This window comes from Strix uralensis, chromosome 3 (assembly GCF_047716275.1).
Source record: "Strix uralensis isolate ZFMK-TIS-50842 chromosome 3, bStrUra1, whole genome shotgun sequence".
Classification (NCBI taxonomy): domain Eukaryota; kingdom Metazoa; phylum Chordata; class Aves; order Strigiformes; family Strigidae; genus Strix; species Strix uralensis.
In genome coordinates this window covers 44,609,181-44,621,268 of record NC_133974.1, presented here as the reverse complement: position 1 = coordinate 44,621,268, position 12,088 = coordinate 44,609,181, and positions in this window count along the sequence as shown.

Sequence of the window (12,088 nt, the reverse complement as noted above, 5' to 3'; positions counted from 1 at the left end):
TGCAGTGAATTGTCGGGATCCTGGGTTCCTGACAGGGAGGAATGTGAAGCTGGTGATGAAATGTCTTCCTCGTCTTTGCTAGAAGGAGTATCTTTTAGGATATGTTTTTTCTTTCTGTTGTCATTCTAATGTCTGCTTGGGCTATTTTAGTGTTTTTTAACATGCTTTACTTCTTGCTTATTCCTCACTGCTCTGCAACTCTGTTACATCTCAATTTACAATATATAGTATGCTTTATGTATGTAAGATACTTGTTCGTTGTTTTGGGGATTTTCTTGTTACTCCTACAACAGGTTTTGCCCAGCTCTGAAGTCTGCATTTCCTTGACTGACGACCAGTGAGCTACATATAGCCTTCCAGGCTCCAGTGTTACTCTGCACCCCCATTTCTAAGATCATCTTTTTACACATAACAGAAGATACTACCTTTTCCTAATATTCTCATACCATCAAGCTACAACAACAATAAAAACTTTGTCTTATGAAAAATTCTGATTATATCTACTAGTGGAGTTTACCACTCACAGTTTATATGCCTACCCAGCTGAAAGAAAACAAAATTGATAATTTTTTAATGACGTATACAAATATTGTTTTTTCTCTTTTTTTTTCCCAGACACAAACCATGTCCTATTTAGAAAATGTATTTTTTTTTGTCACACATGGCAAACAACAGGATTTCTTTTGGTGGAAGATCCCTTGTTGGACTGATGATAAAGTTATTACTGAAAACCCAGAAGGACTTTACTCCCATAATCACATACCAAAAATATCACTGGAAATTTGCAAAACTAGACTTAGAGTTCTTTAATATCCTATTACTGAAACTACTTATGTATGTTTGGATAGAAACATTTCCACAAGTCTGACACTACAATTACATATGGAAAATTGACCTGAAATAGCTCATAGACAGATGAAGTCCTTCCTACTTCAGATACATCACTATTTGGTTTGTTATCTTCTCTGGCAGATTAATTACATTTGTATACCCTTAAACAGGATCATAATGCAGGAGTAAACAAGTATGTGTGGTTTCTTTGTAAGGTATTCTTTAATCAGAAAATGAGAATTATGTATGCTGACAGGTTTATGTGCATTCTGTCTTAGAGCATATGGAGATGCTGATAAGCACTTGTAAATACTCTGTCTAAAGACCTCACATCTTTGCAATGTGCAGTGCTAAGTGCCTGACATCCCATGCTCATTTTGTTCTCTGGTAGGAAAAAAAGTGAAATACAATAATGGAGCTTGAATTATGGAATTCATGAAACTTGGTGGCTTTTCCCAAACAAGACTGATGGGGTGAAAAAAAGCCCCACCACAACAAACCTCTTCAGTTACTTTTTCCAGTGTATTCTGCTGTGCCAAAATAGTATTTCTTAATATAACCAGAGAGAATTGATTTACATATCAGTTAAAATTATTTATGGTAATGCCTTTTAGATATCTTTGGGTTAGCTATCTCTATCTTAATGTTTCTATATCATCTGGTTTAACAGAAGGCACTACAATTTACCCAGTACTGATAGTACTAATAGCACCAATAGTATTAATATACTATTAATTTTATTAATAGTAGTACTAATAGTACTAACAGACGCTAATAGTATAGCTTTGTCTTGCATAACATTTTGTGTGCATGCACCACTGTAGCTTACCTGTTCCTCCTCTAAGGAACACATTCAGAACCAACTCAATTTAAAATGTAGGCCAAGAAATTTCAGGCTTAATTCAGAAATTTATGGTCTCATCAATAGTGTTAAACTTGAAATGTTTATCTCATACTGTATTACAGTACAATCATGCCAAATGTTGTAAGTAAGGGACTGTCAGCAGTTTTAGCCTAATGTTGATTTTTTTGATGTTATGACATCTGCTGGTGGGGGTGGAACAAACAGTGCAGGTTGAATGATCTGCCACTCTGGAAACTCTGAACATTTTAGAGAGATGTGGCTGTTCAGATCCTGTGAAAACAGTTCATGCAGCTTGGATGACAGTGTGGACAGACAGAGTCAGGGTAGGTGGAGTCAGGCCAGGGAGAATGCCACACATTAGCAAGCTTGCTCATAGGCTGCACTGCTTCAAAGGACGGTTGTAAAGAGAACATCTCTCCTGAGGTGTCACAGCAATATCAATTTTTCAAGCAGAGGGAGCACCTTTCACATTTACTTGAGACCAGAACGTCTATGACAGATTTCATCATCTTCAGGCCTCTGTGCTTTTAATTCTTCTTCTTTGTGTGTAAGTGTATTTTGGTTTTATAGACTGTTTCAGGCAATAAGGAGTGCCAAGGCTCAATGTGTCCTTCTTGCTATGACAGAAGGGCAGAAGCAGTGAGAAATACAGCCAGCACAGAGAAGCAGAATCAATAATTCAGCTTCCTTTCTTCTGACACAGAAATTGTTGTCCCACAAACCTAGAGCAGAGAGAGGACCTGTGCCAATTCCAGTTGTGGGGAACATACTTTTACAATAGAGCAGGTGTCTTTCTGAGGGCATTGATTAAAGAAGAAGGAAAAGAAAAATAAGGAGAAATAGGATGTGAAGTGAATTATCAGGAGGTTGTTTTACAGGAAGTCTGATATCTTAGAGAGAACAGATAGCTGTATGTGTCTATATACAGGGACTGTAATATCCTTGAATATACCTAATACCACATGGGAATTCAGCAAGTGAGGAATTATAGTCGCATTCAAAGTTGGTTCAGTTGTTACTTATCCTCATGTCCTTCAGTCTTTACCATTACTATTTTAGTAGTCACGATGATGGAGAGTATTGGGCTGAAATTCAGGGGGAAAAAAGGTCCCCAAACTAAAACTCTTCCTTTCTTAAGATATACCTTTTGTTATGCACAACAATAAATTGAACAGGCTGTTACTGGAGTTTTAATAAGACCATAAACTTTCTGCTCTATATGTAAAATGAAACAGTTGATTTAGTTTATAATGATACAAACAATAAAAGCTACTGTAAAATATATATAGTTCTCTGAAGTATGAATTTGATTACAAAGAATAATCCTGACAAAATACACAGGATCTGATGCAGCAAGACAAAAGAGGCAGAGGATAATTAAAAAATGTTACACTAATTTATTTAAAAATTGAGAATCTGATTTCCAGTATAAACCAATACATTTGGTGAAATGCCAGTTTGGAAAGTAACTGAAGTTACCAACAAATACAAGCTTCAGCCAAGGTAAAATATGTATGCCTCTTCCAATCTCCTTGCCTGCAGACATATGCTTTGTGCCAGTCATAGTTAATTTTGCACTAGAAATCCATGTGGGACTGCCAGCTGGAAGCAGGGGGAATGAAAACAATGCATGTAAGTGCCTCAGACTTCTGGAAATATGATGCTTGGCATTTAGATGTCAAAAAAATTACTACTTGTTTATTGTCAAATTAAATGCCCTCAGACTAAGAGCTCATCTATTATTGAAGTTTAATTTTAAAGCAAACTTCAGCAACCTCTCTTTCCGCACTTGCCACCCATTTTTATTGTCCTGAGAGGGCCTGGAAGTGTGTCACAACACCAAAGACATTCCGAGCTTATGTGTCTTCAAGGAACTATAGATTATGATTAGACACTTCATCTCAAGGCATGAAGTTGAGATCATCAAGTTTAGTAGTTTTTTGCTATTTTCACAAAAAAAAAAAAAAAAAAAAAGAAGTGCTATTACAAAATCATGGAGTAATTCAAGTTGGAAAGGACCTCTGGAGGTCATTTGATCCAACCCCTGCTTAGAGCACAGCTCTATGTCAATAGTGGAAATTATTTTAAAAAAATGAGCTGAAGAAGGACAGGAGACTTCCCCTCCCCCCCCCCCCCCCCCCCCCCATCTCTCTGGAGTGGGTCTGAAGGGTTATAGATCAGTTCTGATAGAAATGGAGACATCTAGATTTGGAGACTGAAACTGGTGGTGCTTATCCGAACCAGTGTTTATGCAAGAAAATAAATTTTTTATTTCCTATCTACGGTCCCTGCAGAATTCATCAGTCTCTTTTTCCTGTGTACTTCTCTAATAGTGCACCACAGTGGGCATTCATGAATTTCTGGTAAGTGGAAGTCTATTAGGCTCTTGTTTCCACTTTAGAGGTGGTGATGGATCACAGTGAAGCATTTGAAACAGTGCATTAGGTAACCCACCTCCACTCCAAAATATTTAAGAACACCTTCAGCTAGAATTCAAAAAGAGTGAGGTGGAGAGAAGCTAAAAAGAAATACAGGTCTGGAAAATGCTTTTTCTTTAAACTTTAGCAAGGTTTCTTATGCAGAGCTAGATCATCAGATTAAGAAAGAGGCATATGCTTTAGTTGATCATTCCATGAAAGCTTATATTTATTGAATGGACTACCACTGTCTTTCATGAGTAATTTCTCTGACCTTAGGGATTCTCTTGACAGAATCAGACCCTTCTTTCTAGCTTTCATTTTATGTTCTGATGGTCTATTTCAGCTGCTTAGCTCATATACATCCTTACTGCACCATTTTAACAATCAGATTCAAGAGCAAGGAGTCTCAGTTACTCCCAGGTCTGCTATAGAAATTTCAACTAAAATTCTATGAAATTAAGTTTTAAAGCTGCTCAGGACTTAAAGGCTCTGCCTCCCATCTACTTCTGGCTCTTCTGTTACTTCTCGTAGCAAAGCACTGATTTTATGTGCACACCGGCACGACACAAACACAGCTTTTTGGGACCCACCCATGTCCACTAGCTTTTGAGTGATAGAAAGAGATGGGAAAGGAGGCATATTGTACAGAATAAAGAAGAAAGGACAAACTATCCAATTAATTTCTAAAACCCAATAATTACCTTAGCTGTTAAATCTGTCACTTCAGCCTTTTTAAAACACCTTGATTCAAAGTAATATACATGATTTAACCTTATATGGTTGTCCAATTGTAATAAAAAATAATTCTAGCTGATTTAACAGCCGCTTAATTTTCTTTAAAAAAAACCCCAAAGGGTGCAAATTTTTGCTATAACTTCTGAAATGTAATACTGCAATAAATTAATTCATTTTTTCATTTACTTCTTGCAGAGTTTTATGATGTTATAATGCAAAAGCAGCCTGCCTGGGCTGACTTATTATATTGAGCTAGATGATTTCAGTCGCTAATGGAACCTCAGCAAACAATGAAACCCTGGAAACTTCAGATAAAGCAAATAAGATCAATGAGAGAGGTGGAAAATAATTCCATAAAGGCATGATTTATTAGCAATGGAGGTGGGGGAGTGAGGAAAATAGACAAGGTGTGGGCAAAAGGAAGCAGCTGAAACAGTTGAAACCAGGAAGAAATAATAGAAATTAAGCAGCAAGGAGGGATAAAGATTCAAAGGATTTATGAATATATTTTTTTCTCAGGGAGACAAAGTACTTTGTTGCGATTATGCCAGTGATGAAATTTAATATTGTTACCAGGGCATTACAAAAATATCCTTTACTAGTATTATTGGTTTTAAAGGAATTACTTCCAATCTGCCAGCCAGAACTTGTGAAGATCATTCACCATTTGACTTTTCTATATCAAGGGTCTTGGAAACAAACAGACCCATGCCAAGGATAATTACAAATTTGTTTTCAGTGGGCCTGGAGACAGCTCTACTGTGTGAAATATCTCCCCCCAAAAAGGAGCAGTGACTCAGTAAGGGCATTCTTAAAAAAAAAACCAAAACCAAACCACAAAAAGCCCACCAGAACAATTTTCAGAAGAATATGTTCCTAAAATCTCTAGCATGAGTACCTGGATAAATTATATGGAGTAAATGAAAATGTTCATTTTTGTAAAATACTGAGTATGTGAAAAGGACATCCGCTTTAAAAAATATTTCCTATAAATTTTGCCTTAACCTACTTTCATGCTAACTTGCTGAAACATTTTACTTTCCATTGCAATAGACCAGGAGATTTGTTATAATAGCTCTGTTAATGAGACATTATTTGCTAAGCCTTGTGACATGACTATTTGTAATCCTACGACTATACATCATCATTTTGTTTTGCTTTGTAAGGATGGTGGTTTGACATAATTCAACATCCTCACCTTCTGAAAAGAATGATTTATGTGGGAGTGCAGAAGAGTGTTCACCTGTTTCTTTCCAGAAAATAAAACCTTTACATGGATAACAAGGTTAGGCTGAGGAGAAGAAAGCAGTGAGAAAGAGTCATCAGGCTTAATTTTTGTTTCTGTGCTCTGAAAGTGAAAGCCAGCCTGTTCCAGCACAGACAAGAGATATCCCAGTCTCTCTTTTGGATTCAGGTATTCCTCAAACCAGAAATTTGGTATTTCAGATCAAACCCATTGCTAAGTTTTGTTCAGGACAAAGTTTCCTTCTTGCTCCCCCTCTCTTATCAGGCACAGGCTTTATAAAACAGTTTCTTTTTTTCTTTTTGCTGTGACAGTATTCAATTTCAGGTCCAATGTAAAGTGACAACTCATTAAACACCATTTATGTAACATTCATCATGAAATATCTTTCTTCACACCACCAGTAAAACAAAACAAACACAGCTCCAAAATGTACATAAATTGAAAAACACCTTATTTGTAACATGTAGCTAACTAAATCAATTTAAGTGCTTCTGTATTAAATTTTACCTATTAGGATGATGCATGAAGTTACATGTGTTTCAGATTTCATAAAAAGACACAAAATGTAAGACATGTTGTTGTTGCCTTTGTTTATACTGAAATAATTGAATAGATTCATTGAATTCAATACTTTCCTTATTGCAGCTGCTCTATCACTTCACCTTCCTATTATCTTTTAATATGTGCTGCTGTGTTCTAGTAATGAAGAACTATTACCCCTTGGTTTTTGTTAACATTGTTCTTTTTCCCCTAGTTCACCTTCTTTCGTTTCTTTTACAGTTCTATTGAGCTGGTAATGTCAATATAGGAATTTTACTTGAAATAATTTCTTAAATATTTTAGGAGTTTTGTTCCTCCTGCTAAGGCTTGTCTACATCCATCACACACACAATCACTTAATGCTTCTTTTTACTTGTTCTTGATTTTGTTCAATTCCTATTCCACTGACTGGCTTTTCTTTCCTTTTTCCTACTACTAGCTCAAAGCTTTCTAAGCCCACAACGTCTTTAACCTGGGATTTTTTTTTGGGGGGGGGGTCAGGGTGGGAGGGAGTGTTGGTTTGCTTTTTTATCCCTTATCAAGGAGACAGTTTTCTAGAAAGTTAATTCTGAGAAAGAAGAGATGTGACTTTCTATGTGTATTACTTTATAATAATAATCAAAAATTACTATAGCTGTCTACTGCTGCAGATTTCTTTCTCGTTACAGGCAAGATATTTTTGGTATGTGTACAATGCAGACTTCAATATAGGGAGCCCTAGCTAGCTTGGCTAGTGGAACAGAAAAGCAATTTAAATGATTTATCATGATGGAGCTGTATAGTGCCATGTAGTTTATTGAGCATATGCATAGTTCACTGTGGGCTAGCGCCCCTGATGGGCCAATGACTGAAATTTATGCATCACTTGAGATCCTCAAATCTCTTTGTTGCTGCCTAACATAATAAAATGTCTAAATTTCCTCAGTGTGCTGGTATAGGTATTACCTAACTGTTCAAATGCTCACCAAGACTGTCAGACTGTTCAAAGCAGGGATATATGCCGAGGTGGTAGCTGATCTCTCTAAGTACAATTTCTTTATTCTTCTGTTTATGAGATCTCAGACCATGCCCACAAGAGAAGATCAGGAGTGGAAGGGACTTTGTGGATCTCTATGAATGGTGCCTGCAATAGCAGAGAGCTGGACTCTATTTTCATATGTATATCAAAACCCATTTCAATAGTAGGTGTATTTTGGACTTCCTTTGCCTTCCCTTTCTGCCACAGCTCCTGTTGGAAAGCTGCTTGAGGGCTTCTGCTAACTTCACTTTGACAGTTTATTCATAGCTGTATTTGTGCCAACATTGTTCCTCAGTTGAATTCACTCTTCTTCCTCCTTAGTGTTTATCCCCCTGAAGTATTTTAGAGAGTTAAATCGCACCTCAGCCTTCATTTCCATAGATTAAAAAAGCAGAGCTCTTTTAGTCCTCTCTCCTATGATAGTCTTTTTATTTTCCTTATCATCTAAATAGCTGTTCCTTAATTCTCTTCCATTTTATTTAATATGTCTCAAGCTTGACAGTCACTATATTCTTAATGAAGACATGCCAGGATTGCATTTGCCTTTTAGATAGTTGTATCACATTAATATCACATTAGTAACTTATGATCAACAAATACAATCAGGTCCTCTGCTTTTATCTTATAAGAATAAATCTGAAATTAAAAATAAGTTTTAATTTAAATATTTTTAGATACTAGTGCATGGCCATGTATTTAATATTGATGAATATCCACTAACATGGTCCTTTAGGTCATTCACCCCTGTCTTTTGTTAACAGTGTCTCCTATCTTTGTGATGAGAGCTTCTTTTCTAGCAATGGAAATTTGTAAAGAGATCAGGCCCAAAGCCAATCTTTGCTTCCTCGATCAATCACCTCAGCCCAAGAGTTCCCTACTTAATCCTGTCTGGTGTTGTCTCCTGTTAGGTCAATTCCTTACTAAGGTTAGACTTCTATTAATCTTTATCTTTAGCTAAACTACTAGGTTTCAATGTGTCAGAGTGTTAGAGCCCAGATAGATGAGCTCTTACTTCATTACCATGCTGTAGGAAATAATTTCATTATTTAAAAGCTCATGTTACACTTTTACTTTTTTTAACGAACAAAATAGAGTCTAGAGATGAAAAAGTGTGTCTAAAAGCCTTACATGTTATTTGGGTCATATGAAAAAATCTATATTTATTGAGCTATTCTTTTCTCTTGAATACGAGTAATATGTTTTGATGTTCTTCGATTTGTTCTCTCCCCTTATGAAAGCTATCTTAAAATACATGCTCTCTGGCCTGCAACTTCATTTTTCAGTTTTTCCAGAATTTTGGGATGGACTTCACCTGGTACTTATAATTTGGAAATGTTTAGTTCCTTGAAATCTGATTTCACTTCTGTTACAGTATTTTTAGTTTCTTTATATACACTTTTATTTGCCTTACCATTATCTGCAAGGTCAATGTCATGGTCTCTTAAAAACTGAAAAAAACTCTCTGTTTAGTTATGAAGCCATTTATTATAATCAGTGTCTACTCCATCACTTGCACTTTATAGCGCCTTCTTCTAGATCTCTTAAAAATAGGGTCATGTATCTTCACAACCCAAGGTCATTTATAGCTGGCCAGCTGAGAACACAGTCACCGAATGCATCTGTGCCTCTTTGTGTTGCTCATAGAATCACAGAATGGTTGAGGTTGGAAGGGACCTCTGGAGGTCATCTGGTCCAACCCCTCTGCTCAAGCAGGGATGCCTAGAGCCCATTGCTCAGGACTGTGTTCAGACACCTTTTAAATATCTCCAAGGATGGAGACCCCACGACTATCGGTCTCGGACCAGCTGGGATCGGGGTGATGTGCTGAATAATGACAAACTCACGCCAGTTTTTTGAAGGGGGAGCATTGCCAAGAGCAAATGCTGCTGCACTGTATGCAAGCTCCCAATTTATTACCACCTGTTTACATAGGTTCATTTTTACTTTTACATCCTACTGACCTTCAGGTTTTTCCAGTTTACTGCTCCCACATTCACCACACTCCACAGGTGGTGTTTTTTACTGTTGTTTTTCACACGACATGGTGTTCCATAATGTTGCCTCAGTTATCCACAATCATTCCTCTAACCTCAAGGTCAGTTTACATTTTGCTAACCACCAATTCTTAATTCCCACACCAATTCTTAATTCCCACACATGTCCTCTCTGGGTAACCTATGCCAGTGCTCAGTTATCCTCACAGTAAAAAAGTGTTTCCTGATCCTCACAGTAAAAAAGTGTTTCCTGATGTTCAGAGGGTACCTCCTGTGTTTCAGTTTGTGCCCCTTGCATCTGGTTCTGTCACTGGGCACAACTGAAGAGAGTCTGGCTGTATCTTCTTTCACCCTCCCTGCAGATGTTTGATGAGATTGATGAGATCCCCCTGATCTTTCCCTTCTCCAGGTTAAATAGTCCCAGCTCTCTCAGCCTTTCCTGACAGGAGAGGTGCTTGAATCCCTTAATCATTTTACTGGTCCTTCACTGGACTCAGTCCAGTAAAAGCATATTTCTCTTGTGTTGGGAAGCCCAGAACTGGACACAATACTCAGGTGTAGCTTCACCAGTGCTGATTAGAAGGGAAGATTCATCTCCCTCGACCTGCTGGCAATTCTTTGCCTTCTGCAGCCTGGGATGTCATTCGCCAACTTTGCTGGGGCACATTGCTGACTCCACCACGACCCCCAGGTCCTCTTCTGCAAAGCTCCTTTGCAGCCAAGCAGCCCCCAGCATGTGCTGGTTCATGGTTCTAACTTTCAGCATCAGACTTTCCCCATGTATTCTGTGTGACACTTGGCCTTCCAACTTGTGGCTACAATTCAGCTGGAAAGACACTTGAAAGCTGAATTTTGCAATAGCTTTAATAGCTCTGTGCCTGTATGATTTTAGTCTCATATTTTAATATGTCACTTGTAAGCATTCTCAGTAACTTCCTGTTTGAGGGATATTGTGCATAAGCACACTGACAACTGTGAAGAGCTCTTTTACTAAAGCAATAAAGGTCATAAATGCAACTTAGCTATACAGCTGGATCTTCAAAAAAGTGCAACGCATATTTAGTCTTACAGCTGGCCAAATGAAAGTTAGTGTCAAATAAAGGCATCATTCCTGTGTGTATTCTAGTTAACTTTTCTCCCCCTTTTGGTAAATTTGTAGGCCTAAGCAAGTTCAAGTTTCCATTATTTACAGATATACAAAAGCTTTAGTTCTGAGAACACCTGAATGTCTGCAGAAAGTAGCTATTCCTAGAAACAAAAAGAAACCACACCATAGATTTAACCTCATGAGAAATGCCACCTAATGATCTCCTCTCAGATAAAGCTTAAGGAACAATGATTGTATTATTAATCCATATTTTGTTGATAAGCTTCTGTTTAATTCCGGGGTGGGGGCGTGGGGTAAAGAAGAAAAAAAAAAAAAAAAGCTATTTGGGGAGATTATTCCCTTCTATTACTTTTCCCCGTTATATAGGTGCCTGGCTCACTTCTGCTTTTAACAATGGACATTTTGCCCTCTAGTGGTTTCTCTCGATTACAAAATGTTCTGGGAAAACCTATTTCTTTAACTAGGAATGCTTGGGTTTGATTTTAATTTTTAAAATGTGCACTCGAATTCATCAGACTCCACTCAGCCTCTGGTGTGGAACTGCAAAGGAATAAATTTTAAGATTATTTTTAAAACTAAGGGATTTTTTTCTTTTTCTCTGCATTCACTGATGCACTTTTAAGAGTCCATCTTTAATTTTAGTGTCCTCAAATCTGGGATATATTTTACTCACACAGATTGTTGATAAGAAGTTACAACTCACTGCATTTTAATTTGAAAGTAGTGACAAAGAAATTAGTTGGCAAATATTTTTCTTTTTAGTGCATTTTTACTTCAAAACGGGGACACTTTATGGACATTATGAACAATGTTATTTGTTGCTTTAACAAAACAAAGTAAAGTACATTAGAATAAATGGAGCTGTAATATACTTGATAGGGCAGCATATATCTGCTGCAAAATTTTTCAATCCAATTATGCTTTTCAATCCAATTATGCTTATTTGGGGCATGAATTGTTGATAGACAGAGTGATTCTAGGTTTATTCTAAAAGCCATAGTCACTGCTTTGGTGCCCTGGGAGTATAAGAATTAAGTGGTACCATTTATATTTTAACTCTTGGGACTCCAGCATACTGATTTTCTGTTTCAAAATTTCTATGCATTTTTTATTATGTGGAGTTTTGCTGAAGTGGCATTTTTGCATCCCCCATTTATTTGGAGCTGTACAGAGGAGATATAGTGCTGCATAAAATATGTAATATTCTTCTGAAAGATAAGGAAGAGTCCTAATTAACATGCTAGGGGCAGCATCAAGTGAGATTAAAAATGCATGCTACTCAGGATTGTTTCTGTTTAAGATAAACTAAAAATAAACATTTAGGAGATATT